We start from the raw sequence: 27,238 nt of genomic DNA on the forward strand, positions 1-27,238 counted from the left end.
GCAATAAGGACATAATCTCTAAAAATTACTATATTAAAAGAACTCTCATTCAAAAGCTTAAAGACTGAGATGATACACAAGATTATACTATTTGAGAATAAAAATTTCTATTTAACTGTCTAGCTGATTAAAAGCTGGATATCGATGAGGTACAGTTTTTTCTCCTTGCCTTGGGGGAAAAAAAAAAAAAGCACACTGGTTATGATGTCAGAAAAAAATAGTGAGAAGGCAGTGGATTCCAGCAATGCGCTTATATTTAAAATTACACAGATACATTCTCTTGTCTGAATGTGTCTATTAAGTTTGGTTCCTGTTGTCCATCTCCAGAATAACACACGGCCAAAGTCGCCACAATCAGTCCAGCATTGTTGTATTCAAAAACGGAACAAATCAGATTTGCCAACGCTGATTATGCCCTCTACCTACATCATGCTTTACAAATTATTACGCACTTTTATACATTTCATATGCCCAACGCAATTTTTATTTTAAGCCTGAAATAAGACAGAATAAAAAGAAAGAATAACAGATTTCAAACAATGCTTACCTTCAATATCACAAGCATCAATAAATGTTTATTAACTCTTTCACAAAGAAATACCTCCTCCTGCACTGGTTCTTCTGTGTGAAATACAACTCCCCTGTAGTCTTCTGGGCAGGCCTCCGTCACTGCATCTTATTACCATTATTTGCTACAGGGGTGGGTGGGCAAAAGTAGGTTGATAGTTTTTCACATGGAAAATAATATAATAATAAATAAATAAATAATACAAGAATACACTGTGTTTTGCATACTCACAACTGTCAACCTACCTTTGCCTCACTCTGTATTTCCTCTTCTAGATTATGAGCTCTGTCTTTTTCATTTTTGTTGCCTAAGTACAAAATCAATGTTCTTCTGAACACTGATAGGATGACACTTGTTTTGAAAAGTTAAATCAATGTTTCCTATGTAACATGTCAATTATATCTCAATAAAGCTGGGGGAAAAAATCAATGTTTTAGCAAATGTTATTAAGTTGATTTAGTAATTAATTGGCATTTCTTTCCTACTCATTTGAAACATGTACCGAATACTAGCTGAGATATGATAACACAGGTCAGCAGAAAAGCTTCTAACAACATAAACACAGGAATATTTTAATAGGATCTCTCTGTTGTTTCACAAGATTTGCTTTTTCCAGGTCTAAGTGCATGGAAAACTGCTTCAACTCTACAACCTTCTCTTTGGTGTTGAATTTCAGCTCTGAACACCCTTTCTAAACTACTCATTGTCAGATGTCTCCACAGCTTCATTTGCCATAGTAGGCAAAGTTGCTCTCATCAACACCATAAGCTCCTTTGTCTTCATAACCTATCTCTTGCCTAGAGAAGGATTATTGCCTAAATAAGCTGTCACATTTATATGTGAATCCCAGATTCTTTGATAATTATGTGAATTTGGAATGAGAAATTATTTCTAAGATGTCACGACTTCAGAGGCACCATTATCAGCTAAGGGAAATTAATTGCATGTGCCTCTTGGGCCCACATTTCACTTCAGCTTAAACTGAAGATGTTGATTTATCTTTTTCAAGTGAAAATTCTCTAGCCATTAGCAATCATTTGGGCTTCAGTTTGTTGAATGACTTTCATATCCTTTCCAAGGAACAATTTTTAATAAAGAAATGATCAGACCCTCATGATTCAATATATGGAAAATATGAAGGGGGAGGCCCCCTTTATCGAATTTGTAGGTGTGTCCAAGGTAGGTTGAACTTCCTTTTCTACAAAATATATTTTTATTGATTTCAGAGAGGAAGGGAAAGGAAGAGAGAGAGAGAAACATCAGTGATAAGAGAATCATTAGTTGGCTGCTTCCTGCATGCCCGCACTGGGGATCGAGCCTACAACCTGGGCATGTGCCCTGATGGGGAATCCAATCGTGACCTCCTGGTTCATAGGCCAACCACTGAGCAACACAAACTGGGAGAGGTAGAAATTCTTTAAAGTCAAATAATCTTTTAAGTCAGCTGTAATGGTTGTTACTAATTTCCGTCTCACAGAATGAGAGGAGTAAATTCTTCTCATTCTTTTGTTAGGAAATTCAGGTATATACCACAATATTCAAGAGATTTGTCAATAGAAATCAAGTTGCAATTTGAATAAATCTCCTATGGCCAGCCTGTCCTGATCAAAACCAGGTGAGACCTTTTAACACTCTCCAGTGACTCTTCTGATTTTTGGGCAAAGTTCCGCCACACTAGATGAAAACAATTTTAGTCATGTACAAAAAGACTTGCCTTATTTGTATTTCATCTCATATATTCCCAGGGGAAAGAGTATTGACTTCCCTGGACAATACCTGGAAAGCCAGTTTTTCCCCTCTAGAAGATGTGAATTAAGGTTGTAACTTAACTGCACAGATTAAATAATATCTATTAAATTGTTTTGATGTAGAAAACCTATTCCTGTCCTGACTTCATATACATACTCCAAAAAGAAGATTTTACAAAAGATCAAATGAACCACTTGCTACAATAATAAAACCGTAAATGGAATGTGTTACCTTGAAGAATTGCTGCTTTCCTATTTAGGGCAGAGTTTAGCATAAGGAAGGGGATGTCAAGTATGGTCTTTTCCATGAAGCAGTCTACTGTGGACCGTGGCTGTCTTCCAAATTATTTAAAGGGAAAAAGCCCTAATGAGCTAACACTGGGTGGAGGCTGTTTCCATGGCAATTGAACTATAGAAAACCCAAAAAACAGAGATTCTTTCTCTGGCTAGTTTATGTAGCTCCATTTCTAACTCCTTGCTACTGGCAGTCAGAATCAAAGGGAACTCAAGCTATCCAAGTAAACGTTTACTTCCCAGAACACCAAGAAATGAATCATGATCCAGTTATTATTTCTTGAAAAGATGGCCATTACCCCCTGAGAGAGGGGAGGAAAAAAGAAGAGATGAGAGAAATGTTGATGAAGAGCTTTGGGCGGAGGACAATGAACATTAGAGAAGACACAGTGTGACTCCTCAGCTGTGTTTAACAAACACGTACTGACTCTCTACTATTTAGGGAACACCAAGATGAGAAGGATAGCTGGTCTAGACCTCAGGAAACTCAGAGCCTACAACGGGAGTCCATCAAGTGAAGAGAAAATCCCTGTACACTCGTCCACACTCTACCATAATGATTGGGGAGCATTGAGAGGGACACTAATCCCACTTGGGGTGGGGCTGGGGGTTGCCTTTAAAGCCTAAGCAGGTTTTAAAGGACGGGTCAGCGCCAGGTAAGTTAGGAAGGGAAAGGGTAGTGTATGATCAGGATAGGTATGTGCAAAGGGGAAGCCGAGTGGTTATAATGCAGAACTCCAAGCAGATAGTTTTTGCTGAAGCAGTTAGTTACTACTGTATGGAGTGTGAGCAAGCAGCTAGAGATGAGATTGGACAGAAATTGAAAGAGGAGAGGATCTGTGACTTCGGATTTTATCTAGATCAGTGTCTGTAAGAAATGACAATGATAACTATAGCTGCCTTTTGTTAGGTACTTTTTGTATAATAGGCACAGAATTATCACTTTATGTATTATTATCTAAGTTAATATTTATCTAACCTATGAGGTATTATTCTCCTTTATAACAAATGTTTGACTGACTCACCAACTTTTGAAATCCCATTGGAAGAACTAACTAACGAGTACCACCACTTCCGTGTCCGTCCTGCCTTAGCTGTAATGAAATGTCGGAGTTGCAGCACTCACTTTGTTACCCGGAGGTAAAAGAATTGGGCAATTGCCTAGAGAAGGGCAGGAAGGCTGGCCAAAACCATCAAGCTCCTGCACCAAAATCAGCAGCTGCTTATCACTGGACTTTTTTTCCCGCCCCCCAATCCTCACACGAGAATATTTTTCCATTGATTTTAGAGAGAATTAAAGAAAGAAGGAAAGACAGAGAGAAATACTGATGTAAGAGAAACACGTCGATTGGTTGCCTCCTGCATGTGCCCTAGTCAGGGAGGGCCTGGGCTGGGCAGGAACCTGCAACTAAAGCATGCGCCCTTGACCAGAATCGAACCCGGGACTCTTTGATCTGCAAGCTGATGGTCTATCCGCGGAGCCAAACTGTCTAGGGTTACCACTGGACTTCTTGATGGGAAGGAAAAATAAGCCTATTGACAGTTGTTACGTACAGCTGTAAGTACTTCCATCTGATAGACCTATTTTATAGAAGAGGAAAATAAGGTCCCAAATCCTTCATAACATGGCCATGCTTCTAGCAAATGGTAGAGTTAGGATTCCAAGTCAAGTTTGACTTTGAAGCTTGGGCTCTTCAACATTTCAATATAGCAGTACTTTTTCCTCATTCTTTTGCTTGAAGAGGGGTAAAGTAGAAGGTAAGTCCCTTCCTAGATGAGAGAAAAAGAGTTTTTATGGCAAAGAAAGGGACATTTTTGGAATACAAAAGCTGAACATTTTCTTTAACAACCCAATCTTGTTTGGGCCCAAATAAAGGGGAAATGAGACAAAACTGACATTTACCACTCCTTTGGTAAACGGACTGTGGCTTGCTGAGCCAACTACTCCATGCCATGCAAGGAGCTCTAATTCACGAGGTACATAGGAAACACATAAATTAAGTATAGGATGGGGTGAAGATTGCAAGCATTAGTGACCTAGCTGGTTTAGCTCAGTGGATAGAGGGTCAGACCAAAGGGTCCCAGATTGATTCCGTTCAAGGGCACGTACCTTGGTTGCAGGCTTTTCCCTGGCCCAGACCCTGGTCAGGGCGCATGCAGGAGGCAACCAGTAAATGTGTTTCTCTCACATCAGACATTTCTCTCTGTCTTTTCCCTCTCTTCCAATCTCTTTAAAAATCAATGGAAAAATATCCTTGGTTGAGGGTAAATAAAAAGAGTATAGGCATTAGTGTCAGACTATCTGTTAGAATCTCAGCATCTTACCAATTATATAACTTTGAGCAAGTGAGTTCATCTCCCTCATCTGGCACCTTGCCAAGATGGAGGATAAAAATGGTGCCTCCCTCACAGCATTGCTGGGGTGGGTTAAAGAAGATAACACATTGAAAGAGCCTAGAAATTCTTGGTATATAATAGGCACTCAAGAAGGATTAACTAATATTTTATTTGTCTTTGGAATCTCCAGATATGCTTTATTCACCTTCCAATTCACTTCCCCTTCACACATCTGATACTCAAGTGATTTATTCTTTTCACCAACCTCCATCAAGAAAATTTGCTTTTATGATGCATTTATAGTGCAAAGTATTAAATATTTAATGTCTCACCCAGGGGTACATCTATACGAATAATAGAGAAATATGCAAATTGTCCAGGATGCCTTCACATAATAACCAATCAAGATGGGGGTGGGGTGGTGGTGGAGAGTTTTCAGCATACCTGCACCAGGAGTCTCAGCATGTCTGTGCATGGAGAGGAAGGAAGAGCAGATAGGCAGTTAGGGGGATCAGGTAGGAAGGCAGGTGAGCAGTTATGAGTCAGTGGTTCTGGATTGTGAGAGGGATCCCCAATTGGAGAGGGTGCACAGCCTGGGCTGAGGAACCACCAACCGTGCACAAATTTAGTGCCCTGGGCCTCTAGTTAAGTATAAAATGTCTTACCTAGAGGTATTTATGCCTCAAATTCATCTCCAATTGTGGAATGACCTTTCTACCTGTATAAACCAATAAATAGTTAGGAAATATATTGCTGGGCAGGAAGTTCTTTGTGGTATTCTTAAAATCACAACAGGTAGACAGTTTTCTAACTAGGGGTAAGTAAAGCTCCAGTTTGAATCATCATTTGAGAGCCAGCAGAGTATTTCAAACCACAGTGTAAGAGATTACTATATTATGACATCATCTCTGTGATTGCAATATGGTTGCCACCGCTGAATTTTATAAGATACGCCTTGCCCTACCTGCTCATAGATTTTTCCTTTACTTAATTGCTTTTCCAGAGTTAACAGAAAGAGCCAAAAGGTTAGCAGCTATGACACCTGCCTTACATTTGTAAATTCCAATAACAGCAAAAGACAGTGTCTCACTCTTCGACAGACTTGGCAAGTGCCTGGGCAAATACCAGGAATGTTTTTAGACACGTATGCCCCGGGTTTCCAGCACCGGCTCTCCCTCACTACAAGGAAAACCCTATTCTTCAGGAGAAGAGTACTCACCACATCTTGAAGGAATATGTAAACATTTTCTGAACCACCAAGTTAAATTTAACCTATGTAGCATACACAGATGACACACTTACTTTTCACATGGCCTGCCAACTGTTATTTCAACTTAAGTCTTTTCAGAAATATTATTGGAGGGAATCCAAATGTATTTTGTCAGAAAAGTACATAAAAATTAAATTGAAAAATTAGCCTTCCAAAAGAGAAAAAAATATCATAGAATAGATATTTTTTTTAAGAGCATGCCTCTTAAAAAAAAAAAAAAGAATATAGTTTAGTAAAATCTTACCGTCTTTCTCACTAGCATTAGGTCTAACAAACACAACTCATTTTTAGGATAAAGCTCTGTGGTAGTTTGGCTATCTACCTGCAATTTCAAAACTGGCTTAAATATCCACTTAGGAGTAATGGGCAGCATTACAGAGAATTCATTTAATGAAAAGAAAAAAAAAGAAAAAATAATTCTCTACATCAATAAAAGAATGACCTCATATGAAAAGGAAGGTGAGAAAAGTATTATTCTAAAAAGAATAAGATTTGCTTCTAAAAATCCTCTTGAGAGCCTTACAACCACAAATTCCTACTATTATGATTTTTTTCAGTTCACCCAACTCTGCATGGCCTGCAGGATAAAAGCAAAGTGCTCTGTGTAGCACGTAAAAGCCTTCACAGTGCAATCACTGCTTACCTGTCAGGCCCTTCTTTTCACCACTCATCCTCTGCCTTCTGGCGTGTAATACTGCAGCCATGCTGAACAACTTGTAGTTCCCCAGACAGGCCTTACCCCAGGGCTTTCATTCACAACTTTTTCTCTGCTTGGAAGTCTTACCCCCATCTTGACTATCTGGTGAACTTGTATGCATCTCACATTTCGATGAAAATATTATCTCTTTAAGGTAAAGTCTCCTCAGGCGATTAGGCTGCCCTTCTTCCATAAGTACCTGGTTCTAATACTGTAACTAGAGGCCTGGTATATGAAATTCATTCATGGGAAGGGGGTCCCTTAACCCGGCCTGCACCATCTCCAATTCTGGATGTCCAATTGTCTCTTGCAATCTGGGACTTCTGGCTCCCAACCACTTGCCTGCCTGCCTGATTGCCCCTGACACCTCTGCCTGCCTGCCTGATCACCCCTAACCACCTCTTCCCGCCTGCCTGATCGCCCCTAACTGCTCCCCTTCTGGCATGATCACCCCTAACCGCCTCTGCCTCACCCCACACCCAGGACCCAGGATTCCCTCCTCTGCAGGTTGCAGGCACCCAGGACCTGGGCTTCACTCCTACTGGCTGGCCACAGGCAACCAGGCCCCAGGCTGGCTTCGCCCTGGATGGCCACAACCGCAGGGGACCATGGGTGGGCAGCTTGTCCCTCTACTGGATTGCAGGTACTGGTGCCCAGGACTGTGGGGCAGGTGGCTTGTCCCTCTCCAGGGACAGGCCACAGATGCTGGTGCCCAGGACTGCAGGGTGGGCAGCTTGTCCCGCTCCCGGGCCACAGCCTGGCTGGTCCCCATTCCTCTCTCCCCAGTGTTGATGTCTGAGCCATGAGGGCAAGACAAACATTTGCATATTAGCTCTTTATTATATAGGATTGTTTCTGTGTATGTCTTGCAACTAGACTGTAAGAAAGGTGAGCGCAAGGACTATGTCCTTCCATCTTTACATTCTCCAGTACCTGGCATCATATCTCCAGTACCTGGCATCACACATAATTGATATATGTAAAATGAATGAAACTTTAGAGTTCTTCTCAAACATTTTGGTTGTGTATTAGATGTGTTTATTATATACATTTGTCAAGAACCATGAAGGGTCTGAGATTTTACCCTACTTACAAGGTCATAAGTTCACCCACCATTCATTCTCACGCACGCTGGTGGAAGAAAGCAAGACTCCAGGACGGAGAAGAAGGATAGATTGTTACTTATGGCCATGGCAGCAGCCAGCGTTCCAGCATTTCTGCTGCAGCTTCGCTTGCCTCCAGTCCCCCAAGGGCAACACAAATGCTCCCAGGTGGACCCCTATGGATCGCATAAGAGAATTGCCGAAACCGGTTTGGCTCAGTGGTAGAGCGTCAGTCTGCAGACTGATAGGTCCCGGGTTCGATTCCTGTCAAGGGCATGTACCTTGGTTGGGGGCGCATCCCCAGTGGGGGGTGTGCAAGAGGCAGCTGGTCAATGTTTCTCTCTCATCGACGTTTCTGGCTCTCTATCTCTCTCCCTTCCTCTCTGTAAAATATCAATAAAATATATTTAAGAGGAGAAAAAAAAAAGAGAATGGAACCCTGTCCTTATTGAATTCAAATCTTTTATTTTATAAAGTAAACATGCCTGCCCTTTGCTCTGAGTATGACACACATCTTTCCATGGTTATTCACTCCTATACAAGGTTAATATACAAACATCTTTGGAGAGGTAGCTTAGAAGTTAGTTCATCTACTTGCAAGATATGCAGAAACCTAAGAGACCCAAGGAGAATTGTTTCCCAGAAACACTCATGAAAAGGAAAGATGTACTTCTAGGGGCAGGAGTCACCACATCTTACTTAAATACTCAGAGGGAACCTCCTGCCACATTCCAAGAATGTTGAAACTTAAATGAATTCCTTGATTTACATCACTTTTTTTTTTAATCTCCTAATCATCACCTTGGATGAGTCTATATTCCATTATAACCGTGGAAGAGATATTTACAGCTCCTAAATTTCTATGTGTTTTTCATATTTCCCAGCACCACTGCAATTACCTAGGGAAGCTTCTCTAACACTTTATCACTTCTATGACAGAACAAACAAGCGAGGGCTCGAGTTCTCCATTTCCTCACTTCATTTGATATAGGAATTTTGGAGACACGAAGATGCTAGTGTCTGTTAGGCTGGTACTCTGGGTGACGGTGTGGATCAGAGCTGCTCTGCTGACCAGTGCTAGGCATGCACTTGAGTGAGAAATTAATTTTTATTGTGTTTAGTCACTGAGACTTCAGTGTTAATCTGTTTTCACGGCATAGCACAGTGTATCTTGAATAATACTGCTGCTCTTTATCTTATAAGAGTGTAAATATTTGAAGAACAAAGATTTTACTATTTTGAATTAATTCTAGTAGACTCTCCACTGGTAAACTAAATAAGCTCCCACTGAGCTATGAAAATTCTGATGAAATTTAATTAATTTGTTTAAGAATATAGCCACTTCTTTTACAGACGTGTACCTTCAATAAGAAGCCATAGACATGAGTCTACAGACACTGAGCAGGGCTGTTAAGGACAGGACATTGTGGACATTAGTCATTCATATGGTTGCCAGGAGATGGAGCTGACTCAGTGGCACATAAAAACAACCACCTTGAATAGTTGTTAACTCTGTAAAAGGTGTTGAAATGCCCAAGGAAAGTGTTTCTGTATACTACAAGCGTTCTAATGTGAAATAATGCAGTCTTCTTTTCCATTTGATGCACAAACTGCAGAGGTAAAGGAAGGCCTCTGTTCTGAATCTACTCATCAATATGCCATTCAATTTTCATTCTTTCATTCACTCAGGTCCCTCGATTAATACATTATCCTGTGTGTTTAAAGCATAAGAACCTATTAGTTTTATCAGGGATGAAAGGCATTTTCTGCATTTATTGAGATGATCATATGATTTTTATTTTTAAAATGTTAATGTGTTAAATTATACTTTCTGATTTTCTAAACCAGTCTTGCATTTCTGCAAACCTCTCTTGATTATGATGTATTAATGTTTCAATATATGTTGCCTGCAATCTGGCATGTGCCCCGACTGGGAATTGAACCCTGACCTCCTGGTTCATAGGTCAATGCCCAATCACAGAGGCACCACCATCAGGGCTCCCCTGGCTGTTCTGAAGATTTTCCCTTTACCATTGGCTTTAAGCAACTTGATTATAATGTGCTACATTTTTTCCTACTTGCATTTTGTTGAGTTTGTTTCTGTGGCTTTACATTTTTCATCAAATTTGGGAAAATTTCCACCGTTGTTTCTTAAAATATATTTTTTTCTGCAATCCTTCCCACTCATTTCTTTAAGGGCTCCAATCCCACATACTCAGAAAGAAGGGGAAAATGGAGTTGGGGCACAACAGAAATCTCTGTCATAAATATTCTAAATCAAACAACAGATGCTGTTCCAACCTTTGCACTGGCTTTATCCTATTCTCAAGTTCACAATAGGCATTTGAGACCTTATTTGCTTTTCAAATCTTATAAGGTATATATAAATACTTTCAGAGCTCATTCAGACAGACTATATCTCAGAACCGTGGCTATTGCAGTATAAGTGCATGCTCAGTAACTATTGTTGGCTAGCTAGTTGATTCTCTAACTTCAGAGTTCACTTTCCTAAGCTAATAGTACTTACCTTCCACCTGGGAAGAATATACTGTCACCTTCATGGGTACATCCCTAAAACAATGATCCCATTCCCATGTGAAGCCATAATGCAGTCGGATATGTGAAATAATCTACATTATAAAAATCCAGTGGCCCTAATGCCATAACAACCAAAGACCATCGCTGGTGGGCAGGGCCATGCGATTTCACGTGCTGGGCTTCTAGTAAAATTATAACTAGCAAATAGAACAAACACAGAGGAGGAAGCAGTTAGCTCAGTCACAGATGAAAGGTTACAGAAGGCTATCAACAGAAGGGAATTCTTGGTTAGGAGTCTGAAGGATGCTCACCAGATTGGTAAGGAGAGAAAGAATATGTCAGACAGAGTCATAGAAGCATCAGAAAATCTACTGTAATGGGCTTTATGGTGGAAGAACACAGTGGGATAAGTAGGAAGGAGTTTGAGGCTAGAAAGAAGAATGTCTTAGGTGCCATAATTGAGAGTTTGAGTATAAACAGAGGACTGACCTGGTCAAATTTGCACTTCAAAATGTAGCTATGTAGGGTAGAGAAATAGTAGAGGTGAGGAGATTTGTGGAGAGAACTATAATCCAGGGAAATGTAATGAAATCCTAGATTAAGGGAGCAGAGAAGTATAAGGTAGGACAGATTCAGGAGATGATTGGATAATTTCTTATTTCTTACTGTATGCTAGGCTCTGATATAAAAGTGTATCATGTACTAACACACCACCCCTATAAAGTAGGTATAAAGTTATACTAGTACATAGAGAACCTGAGAGCATGTCATTGTGTAACCAGAATTCAGACACAGGTATGCTGACACCATAGCCCCTGGGTTTGACCTGAGGAAGCCCAATCAACAGGACTTGGGAACTGAATAGAGGAACACTGGAGATTCTTTTTAAATATATATGTATATATTTTATTGATTTCTATAGAGAGGAAGGGAGAGGGATAGTTAGAAACATCAATGAGAGAGAAATATTGATCAGCTGCCTTCTGCACACCCCCTCCTGGGGATGTGCCTGCAAAAATTGAACCTGGAACCCTTCAGTCTGCTGGCTGACATTCTATCCACTGAGACAAACCAGTTAAGGCAACCCTAGAGATTCTTCCCAGCACCCAGTGAATACTGAGCCAAAGGTAGCGAATGAGGAAATGACCAGGCCTTCACCCAACAGTGTCCTTGCTCCTTGGATTGATTTCTATAGGGAATGTCAAGTCCTGTAACAATTTTGGTCTGTATTTATTTTAAAATACTTTAAACAGGACACAGAGACAGAATGAGCAGTAAGCTAATTTTGCACACCCTGGAATAGAACCCGCTCATGCCTCAGAACACAAGTCCAGCTCCCATCCCAGAGCATACATGTACTCAGGAGCAGTCCTTGATGAAAGGGGAATAAAAAAAAATCACCCTCTCCCTGGCTCTCTCCTTCTTCTTGTTAGCTCTGACCAACATGTGGCTTCTCTAATTATTAAATGGACCTAACCGTTGGGCTGATTATCCAGGAAAGTGTGGCTCTTCACAGACAGGGCTGGAGTTGGCTGACAACATCACCTCCTGGTCCCTCAGCACAAGGGCGGGCATTCATTTCCAGCCGCGAGCAGCACATTCACACGTTGGCCCCATAATTAACTAAATAGGCCCCTTCATGTAGGAGTGCCCCAGCCCCGAAGTCTCATTCCTGTCAGAGAGTCATCTCTTCCAGCCTATTTACCGGGAAGAGAAGGGGCATTTATAAAAGTAAACTTATCTTTGACGTGAATCAGCACATTAACATGCATTTGAAATTAGCATCAATGGACCACATTCTAGCCTCTGGGCCTCCGAGGGCTCTGGGAGGATAGCCACGCCCACCGTTTCATTTGCATTCTGTCAGCCCGCCTTGCCCGCTGAGGCCAGGGAGCCAGCTGCTGAGGGGAGAGCCCTCTGGCCCCCCATCCTCCCCGCCAGCAATATGCCGAGCCAGCTCTAGGGCGACCTTGGGCACATAGCTCAAGAAAAAGCCCAAGTATATGATGAGAGCTTGATAATACAAGAACGCCCCCTTCCCCGATGTGTATTGTGTTATATTTGTGTAGTAATGTGTGTTTGTTAAAATACATTTCAATTGCCCTGACCAGGAGTTGAACTGTGACCTCCTGGTTCAGAGGTCAATTCTCAGACACTGAGTCACGCTGGCTGGGTAAAAAGGGAGGAGTTTTGTTTAAGTTTAATACTCTTTGGTATTAAATTTCATATAAAATATAAGAGTCTGTGAAATCCTTTGACCAGTTTCTGGGTTGTTGTGTTTTTCTTTTTGGTGCCATGGTAATATACTCTTTTTTTCTTATGAAAAATTAAAATATGATCTAGCCCAGAGAATACTCATAGCTAACAATGGAAGATTATAAAACACCATTTATTCTTTGTTATCAACCTGAATTTCTCTACATGTATACTTTTGTCATTATATTATGAAGGTGTAAACATTGAGATTTTGTAAGATTGTAAAATCACAAATATTGAATGTGTGAGAAGCATTGGAGATTATCCATGCACAGCCCTTTGTTTCAGATAAAATCGAGAGCCAGAGAATTCAGCAGTTTGTATCGTGTGGAACCTCGCTGCATACCAGCAGTGGTAAAAAGAACAGATCCCGCGTGTCCTAGCTGTCATTTCATTGACAGTCCAAGACTCCCATGTTCCAGTAACTTATGAAATAATTTTCGAGATGGCACCGAGCTACGTATTCTCTCTCTAACCCAGCGACTGCTGAAAGTGTCCCCCTTCACACCCGTTAAAGCCCAAGGCATTCCTCCTGAGGTGTTCTCAGTTTCCTCGTCACTCAGCTGTCGCTCTCTCAGAGAAGTCTTTCCTGAGCATCCACACACTTCCCTGTGTGACTGCCTCTGTCGCACACCCTGCCTCATCTCCCTCTCAGCGACACACCTCCTAGGAACCACATTGGTTCCTTTCACAGTATTTTTGTCTCATATAAGACACTATTCCTTCACAAATATAAGCTCCATGGATGCGAGGAGACTTGTCCATCTTAATGACAACTGTAAGCTCAGCTCCTTCTATTCAGCACAACCGGCACTTAATAAGAAACTTGAAGAATGAACAAGTACATCAACAAATCAGAGTTTTAAAACACCTGGAGAATTATATTTAACTTAGACTTTAGCCAAGTTTCAAAGCCCCAAGAGATACTTTAATCCTCACTTTGAGAGCATGTGGTACTATTTTTATGTATATTAACTTTTATTTAGAAATAATTTCAGACTTACTGAAAAATTACAAAAAAAATATTACCAAGGATTCCTGCATATCCTTTACCCATTTCCCTCAAATGTAAGAATTTTATCGCATTTGTTTCATCATTTTCCTTTCTCTCCCTGCCAGCAAACAGATTTCCTCTTTCCCCCTAAATATGTCCATGTGTGTGTCACAAAACCAAGGACATTTCAGACATGACTAGTACAGTTTTCAAAATCAAGACACTAACATTGATACAATAATATATTAATCTATAGCCCTTATTCAAGTATTAACAAGTGTGTCACAGGGTTTAATAGAAGTCACGTCTCCTTTGTTCTAGAACTGTTTTTCAGTCCTTGACAACTTTGACATTTTGTAGAATATCCCTCAATTTACGTTTGTCATATGTTTCCTCAAGATTAGGTTCACTTTTCTCCTTCGGCAGGAATAACACAGAAGCGATGCTCTATCTTGTAGGTGTAGGTACATCGTATCAGGAAGCACATGATACGTGTCCCATTGATGACAATGGAAACTTGATTATGGTGGCGTCTGTTAGGTTTGTCCACATAAAATTAGTAATTTTTATTTTTGTTGTTGTTATTAATTAGTGTTTTATAGAAAAATACTTGGAGGTTATGTAAAAACCAAATTTCTCAACAGAATACTTGGGTCCACTACTTTTGTTGATGATTGTTGATTGAAACGTTTACTACTATGATAATGATTCAATTTTTTCCCAAATCTATCATTCTTTAACATATACTATTTTTTATATTTTACTTTTGGAAACTGTTTCTTTACTCCCCCTTTAATTACATATTCATTTATGTATTTATGTAAGGAAAAACTCCGGATTTTAATCTATCGTTATTTATTTTGATGCTCATTTGTGTAAGATTTGGCCAGCGCGAGCTTTTCAAACTCATCCCTGTGCCCTTTTGATATGTTTCCATCACTATTTAAGTACTTCCTTGCTTACTGGCACACACGCAAAAAAAAGATGTCCTAATCTCAACTTGAACTTTTGTGACACTAGCTCTGGAATCAGTCATTTTTCCTAAGGACCCTGGTTCTTCTCGGTTAAGAATGGTATTTAGAAAACATTATCTGGGTGCTGGGGATGCTGAGTATCATTAGAGTGCCTTCAGTCAGGGTCATCTCCGTGAACAGAGAGAGGGAATGTATACACACATTCACATCTGTGCCTATTTCAATATCTATTATTATATTTTTAAAACCACGAGTTTAGGGAGAGATCAACAGAAGGACTTATGTGCACACATATGAGCTTAACCAGTGGTCAAGGACAATTGAGGGGTGGGGGCATGAGTTAGGGGAGGGGAGATTGAAATGGGGGGTTGAGGACAAATATGTGATACCTTAATCAATAAAGAAATTTTAAAAAAACACGAGTTTATACTAACGCCTCCAATTCCAGTGTAACATCAGAGGCCTTGTTCTATGCCTGTCTTCATTCTCCCTTTACTTATCTGCAGCCTGCTTTTCTAACAAACAGATACCCAGCTCTCACAACCCACAATATATTTACTTATTTGCTCAGTGTTAGGATACACTTTAAATATTTCAGAATTGCTAACATACACCATTGGGGAAAACAAACCTATTAACTATAATCAATATTTGTTTACAATTTTATGTGTAACCTGAGAGTTATATAATCAAAACACAGTGCTCAAAGGTCCTGTGAATTAGTGCACCGCCCCCATCCGCAGTGAAGTTGTTATTCATTTGGAATACAATTAGGCTCATTTGTTGCCATTGGTTTCATTTTGGTTTTCCCCCAACTCTGTTGATTTTATTCATTCACTCATTTTAGAAAGTAAGACATCGTCTTGGTACTAAAACTCAGAACTCTACAAGCAGGTATGCCAGCATTAGGGAACTGTCTCTCCCAGCACATGCTTGTACCCATTCCTGTCTCTCCTGCTGTCCCACCTCTGGCAGGAACCACCTCAGGTTTTGGTTTATGCTTCTAGTATTTTGTTTTGTGCAAACAAGCAAATATTTATACATTTCTATTTCCTCTTTTCCTTAAAGAAAAGTTAGTAAATTCCAGACATTCTATTGTATTTTTTTAAATCATGTGTACTCCAAGTCATTCTTTATCAGTTTAAAGATCTTCCTCATTCTATTTACAGCTGCATAAAATGCCATTGGATGGAAGTACCATAATCTGTTCGTCCTTCCCCTAAACAGGGCCATTAGGCTGTTACCAATATTTTGTAGTCACAAAGAATGCTGCAGTGAATAACCTTGTGCATATATATTTTTGAATTGTTTGTATACCTTCAGGATAGATTCCTAGAAAGGGTTGTGTGGGTGGAAAGGTGAGTGCATAAGGACTTTTTTCAAATACTGTCTCATTCCCTTCTCTGCAGCTTGTACCAATTTTCATGTTTGAGGTTGTACCGCTAGCAATGTGGGAGCTTGCTCATCACCTCCCTAAAGAATGTGCTGTAATACTTTTTAACTTCATCAACCTCAAAGATGAAAAGTTTTCTCTGTGCAGTTTTAATGTACACCTCTCTATTTATAAATGAGGTTGAATGACTTTTCATTAAGGGTGATTTTTATATCTTTTTTTGGTAAATGGTTCATATATTTTACCCATTTTTCATTTAGGCCTTTGGTGTTTCCTTTCCATTTTTAAGAGTTCTGTAAACATTAGGGATATTAGCCCTTTATCTGGCTGCATATAGAAAATACTGTTTCAGTTGTCTGCTACCTTCTTATTTGTCAGTTTTCAATGGTTCCTTCAACTCTCACATAAACAATGTACCAATAGCTTATTCTTCTATCCTATATAACTTTACTTCCTCTTTATCCTCCCATTTTTTATTCACATAATTTGTACATTGTTAGAACATGTAATATTTCTAATTATAGTCACCCTTGTACTCTTAGGTCTACTATAAAATATATAAAATGTTTACCATAACCACATTGTGGATGTTTCCTCAGCCATCTCTTTCTTTGGATAAATCCATCCTCCAGTAGATTATGTTTTTCCATTGTCTTAAGAGCTGGATACAAAATCTTTGGTTCACACTTTTTTCCCTAGTTTTTGTTTTGTTTTGATACTTGCTCTATTATTTTGTAAATTGTTTTTGAAGAAGTCTGACTCCAGTCAATTTTTTCCTCCTGTATATCATTTGACAGTTTTGATAGAAAGCCTTGAGAAGAATTTTTCTAGATCTTGAAACCTAAGCATTTACTGATATTAGAATGTATCTCAAAGCTGGCCGTCACAGGCCCATTTTCTCAGGTACCCCCTGAACCTTTTCAAAAAAAAATGTATAACTTCATTTGCTTCTGGAACCTGTCCTTGAATTATAGTTTTAAATATTATTCTGTCCCATTGTTTTCTTTTCCTGCTTGAGGACTCAAACGCATATATATGTTTCTTTCTTCTTTGCCTGTCTTCCATTTCAATCCTTTCTCTCTGTTCCTTTTCAGTTATTTGTGTCACTTTTCATTATCATTACTAATTTTCTATGTCAATGTGCCATAAAATTTTACTTGAGCCTGTTTTCTCTTATCCTGTAATTTAGTCTTCATATCTGTAATTTTCTTATTTCTTTCTTGAGTGTAATCAGTCTCTTGATTTTTACTGCTTCTTGTCCATTTTTTTTTGTCTTTAAAGTTTTAATATCTGCAAAAGCTTATTTAAAATTCACAATTTGATTTGGAATTCTTTATTACATTTTCCTTCTGCTTCATGAGGTATTCTGGTGACAATTTTCATCAAAGGAGATGGTTTATTATTTCATTTTATAGTAGCTTTGCATAGGTTTCCTCACTTTCATCTTATTTTGTGGCACTGGGGTGGCTTATAAAATTTTTAGTTCAATGGTGCCCTCTTCTGTCAGTGTAGCAGAGCCTAGGTTGTTTGATGGGTTTGCCCAGGGGAGTTAGGAGTCAGGTGTGGAGAGGGATGCGAGCCCTCTAGCTTTGGGTTATATTATGGATTACAAGACCCCAAAACTTCCTTCTTGTTTCCCTTGTGCATCACCACCAATCTCCATAGGTGCCTCTCCCTTTCCTTTTGTCCTCTTGACTTTTACTGCTTCTTCTCCACTTTTGTCTTTAATATTTTAATATCTGTAAGTGCTTACTTACAATTCACAGTTCACAATGTCTTTTAAAGACTGCCACCTGGAGTTGTGTGGACTTTTAAATCTGTTTCCTGTAGTTAGTGCTCTGATCGATCCGCAAAGTTTTCTACTATTTTCAAGCTGAACTTTTTTTCTGTAAAGAGAACAAAAAGTGGTTTTAACCACTTGCTAGCTCTCTTTTGTTCTCTTTACAGTAGTTTTCCAGGGACTGGTTCCCATAAAGACTTATAAGAAGAGCATAAGAGACAGCTCACCTGAAGTTTAAAAACATATATATATATATATATATATATATATATATATATATATATATATATATAAATGTAATTTGAAGTTGAGGTGTTTTTTGTCTTCTAGCTATGCTTGAAGTATGGTTCTGTTTGTTCCTTTGAGATTACTCTCTTTCTTTCCCCTTCTCATCTATGCCATCCCTTGGTTATATTCATTTATGTAGTGGAAGGCACAATTTAGGTAACTGAACAATTGTACCTCCAGAATATATCAGATATTTTAAAAAACCACTAACAAAACAAAACAAAAACAAAAATAAAAGCACAGCAATATGGTTTGGGTTTGTATGACATTCCAACTGAAATGCTTCTCATTAATTTTTTCTGATCATCACTAAAATTGGAAGTAATTTATCTGATGTTTAAAAATTAAACACATGCTTATCAGAAAGAAGACAATTTTACAAATATTTTAATACACAAGTATTACTAAATTGTATTCAACCCAAATCTGCCATTATCTGTATGTACGGCTCCTTTAATAGTTACTATTGTTACATTGCATTTTCTTTATTATCAAGAAAAATCAAAGAAAATTTATGATCATCTATAATTATGACCATCTTCCACAATACTCGTCATTCTTCTCAAGCTAGACCAATTAATACTTGTACACTCTTCAATCCAACGCAAGTCCCGAAATCAATAATGAGCCTACCTGGGGAAAAGACAACTAGTTATCCATAGCTGCATGTAATTCAAAACCTAAATACTATAGAAAATCAATACATAGATCTGAAAAAATTAAAACTCAATTTTAATTTGATTAGTTCTTTTTCTCCTTGAATTGCCCAAATTACCTGAAGGTGTTGACTTTATCCTAGGCTCACTTCCCGAGTATATTAAACTAAATTTTAAAGATAATGTTTGGTGAAGACTTTTCCAAAAGGGCATTTTTTTTGGTCTATGTTCCAATTCTAAGGGTAATGGTGGGGGAAGAGTATCTTCTCAATGACTGTACCACAAAAGCTGCTATTCCCTTCCAGTTCAAATAATCCTGTTATTTGACCACGGGCTGTAAAAGCCTTAGGGTACCTATGATTTTCCTCTCCTTTATATTACTGTTTTCTCAAGGAAATCCAATTTTATGTAACATATTTTTCTAATTAAAGGAAAGCATGAGTGATTCACAGAACAAATGTTTTTGTTGCAATTTCAATGTTTGTTACAATTAGCAGAGGTCTAAAGACAAAGAAGTTCTGGCCATTTGTGCCTTTTGGTGCTCACCGGCCTCTCTACCGGTCACCACCACCACCACAAAGTGAAATGGCCTTGAAAGCACAGCATCCTGGGAGTTGGGCACAATGGCTCTGCCTTTTGTATGTTTCTTGATCAGTCCTTATCACTGGTAGTCATTTCCTCCTCTCCTCCCAGCTCCCATTTCTCCTGATTCCTGAGTTTACCAGGAGATATTATTGTTCTTCTCACCAAGGGAAGCGGCCAGCAATTAATCAGCACATTAATAATAAAGCTATTTCTTCACCAGGTTCTCCCTCCTTAAGGAGGCTTCTGGAGAGTTCATGCTACCATGCATATCAGGGGTCTGGCGGTCCTCACAGACTGGCTGAGTGATCTCAGTGAACTTCGAGTGAGTAGATTAATGAATAGATTAGAGAATAAATAAACTACATCTCCCATGACATAAGTAGGGAACATCTCAGACTCATTCAAAGAAGCTAAGTTTGCTCTTTTGAGTGATGTCACCTTTCATTCTTATTTTTATGTATTATTTTTATTATCCTAAGAATATCACTATGTCCTTTTTATTTAAGAGGAAAGTTATACATGTATTGAACAAGGTTCTTCAGAGAAACAGAAACAATGATATGTAAGGAGAGAGAGAGAGAGAGAGAGAGAGAGAGAGAGAGAGAGAGAGAGAGAGAGAGAGAGAGAGAGAAATGCCAAAAGTATAGTTCCAGTCTAAAAGGCAGACAGACAGGAAGAGCTAATGTCTTTTGGTTGAAGGTATGAAAAAGTCAAGATTCTAGATTGAAGGCATTCCTGGCAGGATAAATTCTTTCTTACTCAGGTGAGGGTCACCTTTTTTGTCCTTCAACTGATTGAATGAGAGCCACCCACACGAGGGAGGGCAATCTGCTTTACTCAGTCTATTCATTTTATTATTTTTTCATTTGTTTTGTTTTGTTTTCTCTCATTCTATTAAATTTAATGTTATTTTCAAAGCAAATAAACAAAACTCAGAGACACACCAAGAATAATCTTTGACCAAATATCTGGGCACCCCATGACATAAAGTAAAGCACCAGAGCTGTTCCTCAAACTTGCCTACCTCACAGCCTTATTAAAAAGGAGTTGCCTTTACTAGATTTTCTGCTGCTTCTTTCTTCCTGGCTGCCAGGTCCCTTAGCTGTGTTACTATTTTCCCTCAGGTTCTGTAAACCTTAAGGTCAGGTCCAGTTACTGGTGCAAAGCTGCTGCTGCAGCAAAATATTAGTTTGCTGCCTGGCAAGCTGTCAGTCCCCGTCTGGGCTCCGGGAGAAAGCATGCTTGTTCCCAAACTCCCCTGGCTGCAAAGACCAGTGATTTTTGTTTTTAAAAATATATTTTTATTGATATCAGAGAAGTAGATAGAGGGAGAAAGAGATAGAAACATCAGTGATGAGAAAGAATCATTGATTGGCACGCCCCACACTGGAGATCAAGCCCACAACCCAGGCATGTGCCCTGACTGGGAATTGAAGCGAGACCTCCTGGTTCTCAGGTTGACGCTCAACCCCTGAGCCACGCTGATTGGGCCAAAGACCAGTGTTTTATTGGTCTCCGTGTTTTATTGGTCTCAGGGAAGGAAAGGCTCATTCCCACCTGTTCAGCACTCCTCATTTCTTTGGGTCAGGGAAGATAGGGAGATCCTCTCCAGAACATTTTCAAAAGCTAGGGCTGTATCTCCAGGATCCAGTGTGCTGCCCTCACGCCTGGGCCTCTCTCCTTTCTGACTCATAAAATGTTAGCACACAGGAAGACACAACCTTTGTCTTCTGCAGAAACAGTTGACGACTTTATTGTTGGTCAGAGAAACTTTATAAGAAGTCATGTGGCATATGTGGTTAGGAATGGTGGTTACAACTATCAACTTTTTATTCCCATTTTCTATTATTCACTGATCCAGTTGGACAAGAAATTAAGGATTCTGGGTCTAGCAGCAAGAGTCTTAGAGTTCCTATCCTACCTCATTCAATTCCTACACAACTTAAATTCACAATTTGGGGTATACTAGTAAGAAAGAGATTTCTGAGCTAGTATGTAGAAACCTGGGTTTTAGATTAAGTTCTGGCTGAATTGTGTGGTTTTATGACTGAAATGTATGGTATAGAACACTTCATCTAATATTTTAATCTCTGCTTCTCTCTCTCTCTCTCTCTCTCTCTCTCTCTCTCTCTCTCTCTCTCTTTCTCTCTCTCTGTCTCTCTCTGTAAGACAGAAACAATAGGATGTAAATACAGTGATAGAAATTTATATATTTAAATACTTACCTCTCTCTATATATCTATATATCTCTCTGTAGATATAGATATATGTATACATATAGGTATATATAATCAGTTCCACTTCTCTAAAATGGAGAAAATTATGTTTATGCACACTCTACCCCCTTCAACCTTTATTTCTCAGAAATGTTATATAGATAAAATAATGCAATAGACAAAGGGAATTTAGGTGGTAACAGTGATATTCAAATGAAATGAACAGATTTTTTTTTTGCTACATTTTTACTCATATATATGTATTGCTTTAAACTGATGCATTTATTATGTGAAATTCTCTCAAAATATTGCATGTTGACCTTCATTTCAATAAAGAAAAACATTATCAACCTAATTCTAATTTTCCCTCAGATATTAAATGAAAATTCAATCAGCAAAAGATTGAATCTGAAAATAAAGCTACTCCTTGACTATAGCAGATTGGTTTAATTCATTGGTAAGTATATTTTTGATAAAATTTAAATTCACATTGAATTTACATATACATGATGTAACTAGAACATAATGAGATTAAACAATCTAATACTGGTCTAAATAATTGCATTAAAACAGCAATAGTTCTAACCTTACAAACTCATCTGTAAAAGAGCACTTATTTTCCTGATTGCAGTTAAAGTAGCAAAATTTAACTTTTACCCAAATCTCTAAGCAAATAGAACTGAACACAGAATCATTTTTTCCATGAATGTCTCTAATAGATGTTTGATGAGCATATTATTACTACGTGCAATAAACAGCTGAGAAAGCACTTCTTGAAAAAATAATATAAAAGAAAATATTTGATTTTTAGTGGCAAGAGTTGGAATTTTTTCACATCAGAAATGGTAGTTATATGGAATAACTTCATATGAAAACATTTTAATATGTTCAGAATATTCATAAAATAATCCTATGAATGGGGTGCATGTGTTAGAATCACTTTGGGGAAAATTAACAATTTTGGCTATGTAACAAAGCCAACTAAAATAAGGTGGAAAATTATGTTTATGACCAAGGGGAAGAGTTATTTAAGATTAGAACTCATGTTTAACTTGGAAAAAGTGTCAAGCTGCCTTGGACATTGACTAAAATTACACTATTGTCTACATGCTCCTTTTCTATGATCTGTATGAAAATTAACACAGCAGCTCTGAGGAGCAACTGTGTCATTATTCCGCAGCCTTTGATCTATATCAATTACTGAATGAAACCAGTCTTCGAATGTCTCTACTGTCAGGGGTGTATTTCTCTAATAGAATCTGTCAAATGCTTTTTGTTATTCCTCATGCCAGCTGTTATCACCGTTTCTGAGAAAGGTGTTCTCAGACTGAAAACCTCTTCAGTCAACTCATGCCCACTATCCATAAATGCAATAGAGCTTGGCACTTGACTGACCAAATGAAAACATTTGAGATGGTTGAAATTCTGAACAGAGTCAGGGTTGAACAGACATACTATTACACTCTTGTTGTTATCTGTGTGCTCATCACTGATAGATAATGCATCTAAAACTACTAAGAAAATGTTTCTTTCTGTACTCTACATACAGCATAACCCATTTATTTTTTTTCTTTATTGATTAAGGTATTACATGCGTCCTTATCACCCCATTGTCCCCTCACTACCCCATTCATGACCTCACCCCCCTGTTGTCTATGTCCATGGGTTAGGCTTATATGCATGCATACAAGTCCTTTGGTTGATCTTTATCCCTTACCCCCACCTTCCCCTACCTTCCCTCTGAGGTTTGATGGTCTGATCAATGCTCCTCTGTCTCTGGATCTGTTTTTGTTCATCAGTTTATGTTATTCATTATAATCCATAAATGAGTGAGATCATTTGGTATTTATCTTTCTCTTACTGGATTATTTCACTTAGCTTAATGCTCTCCAGTTCCATCCATGCTGTTGTAAATGGTAAAGATTCCTTTTTTTTTTTTTTTTTTTTTTTTTTTTTTTTTTTTTTTACCACAGCGTAGTATTCCATTGTGTAGATGTACCACACTTTTCTAATCCACTCATCTGCTGATGAGCACTTAGGCTGTTTCCAAATCTTAGCTATGGCAAATTGTGCTGCTATGATCATAGGGATGCATATATCTTTTTTGATTGGTGTTTCTGTTTTCTTGGGATATAGTCCTGGAAGTGGGAATGCTGGGTCAAATGGGAGTTTCATCTTTAGTGCGTTTTTTTTTGAGGAAACGCCATACTGTTCTCCACAGTGGCTGCACCAGTCTGTATTCCCACCAGCAGTGCATGAGGGTTCCTTTTTCTCTGTATCCTCACCAACATTTGTCATTTGTTGATTTGTTGATGAGACCCATTCTGACAGGTGTGAGACAGCACAACAGATTTAAACAGAAATACTTTTAAAACTATCTTTTAGAATTATTTTAATAAACATATGTAATTGGTATCTTTGCATTGGTCAATAATCAGGTAAACACAGATGAATATTGCTTTATAATTATGTGTATGACCCTATCTTAGTGTTTTTCTTCTATTTTGCAAATATGAGTTCCTTCTTGTCATTTCATTTATAATGATAAGAAAAATAAAAAGGGTCCTGGGTGGGAGGAAACTCAAATGGCTTCAGTTAAAGCATAAGAACAAAAATAAAGTTACTATTGAAGAGCTTATACAGAAAGCAGACCTCCTCTTGAATGGAGTCTAAGAAAAAGCCATGAAGAGAAAACTGTGTATTGCATTCCCATGCAAAATAATGAGCAATTTACCAAATACAGACTAGTCCCTTCACAGACACTACTAAGAGTTCCAAGGAACTAAATGATCTCAAAAAGAAAATTGTTACTCTAATGAATTTTAGGACACATTCATTCTTAATATAACTTGGCTATTTCTGCCTACCCATGTTGTGACATACAGTATTACAGAAAGCAAAGCACAGAACAAATTCCGGCTCCTTGCGTAACTAACCACATTGCTGGAAGCCCTTTCAGTAAAATGGGTTAAAGGAGAAAATGCCCATGTTTTTCAATGGTAAGCTTCCCCTCAAGATGATAACTCCAGTTTCAATGAATAAAATATTTATGTGAGCTCAGATGAAGAAAGATAAATTCATCTCGAAAGCATGCAGTCTCAGGGAGAAATTGTTATGCTTTCAAATAAGCAATGGTCAAAAATGATATAAAGGCCTACACACCAAAAACAAAAACAAAAATAAAAATGTCGGACAGAGCTAAATCAGCAGTTGCTTATCTGCATGGATTCTGTCCTGAGAGTCCCTTCCAGAGTAAGTACACGAGATCCTGCTTTTTTCTATTCAAAGTTGTGACTTTAGAAACCTTTCCCATCTCCCTCAATATTTAGCAACTTCGAGAAAATGTACTGAAATGGGATGCATTTTCATCCCACAATGCCACCAAACCTGTTTTCGTGTCTAGCACAGCGGTGCAGGTCAATGGTTTCACGTTTAACTCCTCATACAAGAGAGCAAAATTCTGTGCAGAGTAAGTGGGTTCTGAGAGCATCACTGTCACAGTGGTAGCTGTCTCAGGCCAGCCTGCTTGTCTGCAGAAAAAGGTAGTTTTTTTTAGCAGAGGAGCTTCTCAGCATCTTTTAACTTGTTCATTTTAGTGGGTGTTTACATGAATAGGCAACTGGGTATGAAAGTACCTCAAAAACATGTACACACAATTGTGCTTTGCATTGTATGACCTGGACTGTACAAATAGGCCTACAGGAATTGGAGTGTGACAGATAATAGGGAAAGAAAATGGCCCAATTCTTTTTCTTTACTTTCTAATTATGCTCACTGTCAAAGTTTATAATAGCATAGATGTTTTATTTATGTAACTTTAAAAAAGTTATACATTAGGTTTTTACTCTTGAAAGTAAAAGCTATCAGCAGAAAACAAGAGTGGTTCAGACATAGGTAGAGATATATATGGGTATTTAAGAGGAAAAGATAGATTATTAAACTAATAGTGTTAGCACAAATGACTATCCAATTAAAAGAAAACAAAGATATACTTCTACACCTCACATTACTGAAGGATATAAATTTCACACAGATTGATTTTTTTAAAAGGAGATATAAAATAATAGAAGAAAAATCAGGGAACTACCTTGGGGTAGCGGAGAACTTTCTCAGCAACATAAAAAAAATAAAAAAAAATCAGGAATGTAAGAAGGATAGTCTACTTAAAAAATAAAAATATTGAAGGCAAAAGACACTACAACAAAGACATGACTTAGACAGAGGGCGTTTTGTGGTAGCATAGCTGAGTGGTAGGAGAGAAGAAGAGGCAGGTGTGCTTCTATTCTTACCTTTCCAAGCTGACATCTGCTGAGAAGCATATCATCCTGATCTCATTTGTAGCACATGCTCTTTATGGCTGCCCTGCTGCTCATGAGGACAGCAAAGTTTCATCAGGTCTGACTGCCTTTCAGCTACTGCTGTACAATCCAAATGTGGTAGGCAAATAATCACCCCTCCCCCCACTTATGTCTACATCTCAATCCCTGGAACCTGTGAATATGTTTCCTTACACAGCAAAAATAACTTTGCAAATATGATTAAGTTATGGGTTTTAAAAGCTGAGATATAATTTATATACCATAAAATTCACCATTTTAACAAAGAAAAAAATATATAGTGCTTTTTGGTACTATGATGAATCTAGACTGGGTCATGTTGGTCTGGAAATTGTAAACTTCTTAATGATTAACTAACTCATATTAGCCTTCAGTAAACCATTGAATTACTTGGCAAATGGCCCTTTTAATACCCATATAACTAATTCACATTAGTTATTATGGTAAGTCAGATATATAATCTTCAACATATAATGCACAACTTGGTGTGTACATACATTAAGATTATATATACTCGTTGCTCTTTCCCACCACCAAAATAATAAACTCCACATTAAATAGTTCCCATTAAAAATAAACCAATTTATAAACATAAATAAAGAAAGAACAAAAATAAACCAATTTATAACACATTGCTAATTCAGTGAGTATTTGTAGAAATTTAGTCACGTATCCAAAATTATATTCCACTACCTTTCAGTCATCTTACCCCACAATAACGTTATCAGGTAGCTGCCTACAAGAAAAAAGGATGTTCAAGTAAATTTGTTCATTTTACACCCTCACACACATGCACACACACAATTTTGGGTTAGAACTTAGTTTCTAGGATACAAATAACGCATCATGAAAATCACCAAACCTCCCATTTTATAATATGTTAAGTACAAAGAAAACAGCCAAATCTATAAGGAGGATAGATTTACCTGCTAAGCATTCACTAAATGCTGCTTCCGTGTTACCAACAAATCTCCTAAATTTGCTAGACTAAGGTCAACAAAACTGCTTGGTCTGATTCAACCTTAAAATTTGCCGAATATGTAGTAGCTGACAAGAAATAGAAGCAAAGGTATGTTTTCTACTGTCAAGTTTATTTGGGAGACAGATGTGCACACACTAAGATCTGGATCAGAGGGATAACAGGGTGACATGGAACCAAAAGGCAGGAGGTGATTTACTCTATTTAGGGAAGAGGTCAGGGGTT

At 38.2% G+C, this 27,238-nt stretch overlaps 1 long non-coding RNA gene across 1 annotated transcript in view; it reads right to left on the reverse strand.

The window, feature by feature from the left end:
- Window positions 1–26,114, reverse strand: part of LOC311621206 — an 80,684-nt gene extending 54,570 nt beyond the window's left edge. Inside the window, exon 1 of the long non-coding RNA XR_014794797.1 lies at window positions 25,987–26,114. This is a non-coding gene — a long non-coding RNA (uncharacterized lncRNA). The remainder of the gene's footprint in view (window positions 1–25,986) is intronic.
- Between the last annotated feature and the right edge of the window lie 1,124 nt (window positions 26,115–27,238).

Source organism: Pipistrellus hanaki (assembly GCF_964339955.1).
Source record: "Pipistrellus hanaki genome assembly, chromosome: 4".
NCBI lineage: Eukaryota > Metazoa > Chordata > Mammalia > Chiroptera > Vespertilionidae > Pipistrellus > Pipistrellus hanaki.